This window comes from Tenrec ecaudatus, chromosome 3 (genome assembly GCF_050624435.1).
Source record: "Tenrec ecaudatus isolate mTenEca1 chromosome 3, mTenEca1.hap1, whole genome shotgun sequence".
Taxonomy (NCBI): Eukaryota; Metazoa; Chordata; class Mammalia; order Afrosoricida; family Tenrecidae; genus Tenrec; species Tenrec ecaudatus.
In genome coordinates, this window is record NC_134532.1 from 20495080 (window position 1) to 20499030 (window position 3951).

General features: G+C 41.7%; 1 pseudogene; it reads left to right on the forward strand.

Moving 5' to 3' along the window:
* The first annotated feature begins 907 nt into the window (after window positions 1–907).
* On the forward strand, window positions 908–1641 carry LOC142443296 (geranylgeranyl pyrophosphate synthase pseudogene; annotated as a pseudogene).
* The last annotated feature ends 2310 nt before the right edge of the window (window positions 1642–3951 follow it).

Sequence of the window (3951 nt, forward strand, 5' to 3'; positions counted from 1 at the left end):
CTCCAGCAAGCCTCATCCGGGAGGCACTCGGCACCAGTTTCCAGAGTGAGTGAGCCCAAAGTTCTGAAGAAACCCCCAGAGACACTTGAGTCCATTAAGCAAGCCTCCTGCCCAAGAACAGTTATGTTAATTTACTCTGTGGATTGGGAATTGCATCACGGTTCCACGCTCAGTCTCTGATGGAGTAGCTGTCATCTGGATCGGGGAGTCCACTGTGCAGGGATCATAGGACTGGAGAATTTCATCCATCCGTGATTCCTGTGGGCAATGCCATCCTTCCTGCTTTTCATGTGGTTCATTTTATAGAAAGTGGGATCCTCTCTAGGGAATCCTATTCTGAATTACTCAGGTGAACCCCATCAATATTGCCCCCAAACCTTCCGAATAGACCCAAGCAGGGAAAGGTCATTTGTGGGAGTTAGAAACATTGTCTGGAAGAGCTGCACTAAAGATTTTACTTGCCCTGAAAATGTAAAGAATTTCAAACATATTTTCCTAATGACAGCATCCAGGAACCCAGCTTTCTGTGTTACAAAGTGTGGAAAATGTATTTGGATATTAATATATTTCCAAAGTAGGATAATTTTGATCCCGTCCTTCCAAATAAATGAATTATTAGTAAACACCAACTGCAATAAGAAATATGTTTTAAATAAAGTAACTTATTAAGAACAATTACATTGGGGACTGGATGATGTATTTTCTTGCACTGAGTAAGGTGGTGTGGCTGGCACCTGAGCGTGGAGAATTGTATGAAGTAGGGCAGGGAGTCAAATCGGGGTCAGAGGGAACTGTGGTCTAAGCTGTGAAGTGGGAACTTAATCCTGAGCACAGCCACTTCCAGACCCGTACCGAGCAAGCCATGATAGCCACTTTAAACCATCTGCTCTGAAATTATAAAACAGTGATGACTGCTCAAGAAAGAATCCAAAGAAGTCTTCTAGAACCCAACTTACTTCAGTTACCAGGTAAACAAGTAAAAATCAAGCTTTCTGAAGCTTTTAATCATTGACTGAAAGTTCCAGAAGACAAACTACAGGTTATTAGTGAAGTGACCAAAGTGTCTCATAAAGCCAGTTTGCTCACTGATGATAACAAAGACAACTGAGAACTTAGACCTGGCTTGACAGTGGCTCACAGTATCAATAAAATTCCTTTTGTCACACTTGCTGTTTATGTATATGTTATTTCTTTGGGGAAATTCTTGACCCTTGATCACTCAGATACAGGAAAACAGGGAAACTTTTTACCCACCGTCTTTTAGAACTCCATCAGGAACAAGACCTAGACAATTACCCTTGGAGGGACAATTGCTCTTGTCCCACTGAAGAGGAATATAAAGCCATGGTCCCACAAAGGACCAGTGGACCCTTTAACGGGAGGACTCTTGCAATTGTTCTCTGATTACAAAGAAGACGTAAAGCCTCTATGTAATATACGTGGGCTCTTTTTCCAAATTAGGGATGATTATGCTAATGCACACTCCCAAAACTATAGTAAAAACAAAAGCTTTTTGAAGATCTAACTGAAAGGAAACTCTCGTTTCCTACAATTCATGCTATTTAGTCAAGGTCTGGAAGCACCCAGGTACAGAACATTTTGCATCAGAGAATCAAAAACATAGATGTTAAGAAATACTGAACCTCCCTGCCCTACTTCATACAATTCTCCACCCTCGGGTGCCAGCCACACCACCTTACTCAGTGCAAGAAAATGTAGGTTCTTTTGAATAGATTCAGAATACTCTGAAAGAAGGGACTAGGAAAAGATAGTGGAACACACCCTGGCCCAGCAAGCCTTGAGGACAATATCCCCACTCACAGCAACCAATCCACAGAGAGGACCCTATGGCAGGACCCACTATGTGATATAGCATCCCTTACTGACACATAGCCCTACAGGAGACAACACTGGAGGCACAATGTTAGAATTCGGCCCTATCTGACTCCACCACACCGAGGCAAAACACTAAGGGTATGCAACAGACCAGCAAGGGGGCCAGAGCAACAAAGTCTGGAGGGAATACCAAAAATAGACTTTAGTGCTAGGGCATAGCACCCTATCAGACTTGACCAGAAAACACTCCTAAAGGGCAACAAACAGTCCTTGAACATAGATAGGCTTTTTTGTGGTAATTGTTTTTATTGTTGTTGTTTTGTTTTCTTTTGTTGCTTTGTTTTCCTCTGTGTTGTTTTTGTGGCTGTTATTATCTCCGCAGGTCTGTCTAAATAAGATAGGCTAGATGAACAATCTGGAGAAGAAAACAACAGGACTGTCAATTCTGGGAGGACTTGGGAGAGGGGGAGGGGGTGAAAAGGAAATGGTGTTAACAAACCCAGGAACAAGGGAAAAACAAGGGATCCAAATCGGTGGTGAGGAAGGTGTAGGAGGCCTGGTAGAGTGTGATCAAGGGTAATGTAACCGAGAGGAATTACTGAAACGCAAATGAAGGCTGAGCATGATAGTAGGACACGAGAAATGAAAAAAGGAAATAGATGAAAGAACTAGGAAGCAAATGGGCAGTTATAGAGTTCATGTACATATGTAAATATATTTATGAGAATGGGGAAACAGATCTATGTGCATATATTTATAGGTTAAAATTAAGGTAGCAGATGGGCATTGAACCTCCACTCAAGTATTCCCTCAATGCAAGAATATTTTGTTCTATACTACTGGCATTTCATGATGTTCACCTTCCTGACTTGATCGCTGAAGACAAAGCAGGTGCATAAGCAAATGTGATGAAGAAAGCTGATGGATCCCTGTTATCAAAAGATACAGCATCTGGAGTCTTTAAAGCTTGAAGGTAAACAAGTGGCCATCTAGCTCAGAAGCAACAGAGGCCACATGGAAGAAGCACAAGAGCCTGTGTGATCACAATGTGTCAAAGGGATCAGGTACCAGACATCAAAGAACAACAAATCCTATTATTCTTATTAAAAATCCTATTCAGATTGGGGACCCAAGACCCATCTGTAGGCAACTGGACATCCCCTTACAGAAGGATTCGGGGAGGATACAAGACAGTCAGGGTGCAATGTAGCAATGATAAAACATACGACTTTCCTCTAGTTACTAAATGCTTCCTCTCCCCGCCCCATGCACTGTCATGATCCCAATTCTGCCTTACAATTCTGGCTTGACGAGAGGATGTACACTGGTCCAGATAGGAACTGGAAACATAGGGAATCCAGGACAGATGATCCCTTCAGGACCAGTGCTGAGAGTGGCGATACCTGGAGTTTGGGGGGAGGGTGGAGTGGAAAGTGAGGAACTGATTACAAGGATCTATATATAATCACCTCCCATGGGGATGGACAACAGAAAAGTGGGTGAAAGGAGACATTGGACAGTGTAAGATATGACAAAATAATAATAATCATACAAATTATCAAGGGTTCATGATAGTGGGGAGGGAGAGGGAAAATGAGGAGCTGATAACAAGGGCTCAAGCAGAAAGCAACCGTTTTAAGAATGATGATGGCAACAAATGTACCAATATGCTTGACACAATGGATGTAGGTATGGATTGTGATAAGAGTTGTATGAACCCCCAATAAAATGATTTAAAAAAAGAAGAAGTACAAAACCAAGGTCTTAACTTCGCTGGAGTATATATCTTGAATGGCATTTAATCTATATAAAGGTTAGCCTGGAACATTTAAAATAATTTAAAGACTTTTTGTGTTACGGTGAATAAGTTCTCCCGGGAGCACAGATTTAAGATAATACTTGTTTTATTGCAGAGCATTCCATTATGACGTAGAGAGTAAACAAAATAAATTTCCTTCTCTTCCCTTTATGGTGGTTAGGGTAGCAGGAAAGTAGACACAATTCAAATGCATCCAAACCTGACTCTAAGCATGTTGGGATGCTTTCTTGATGTACACTTACCCTTGATATTAAACTCTTGTCTTTCTCACCAAGAGCAGCTGGTGGGCTTGAACT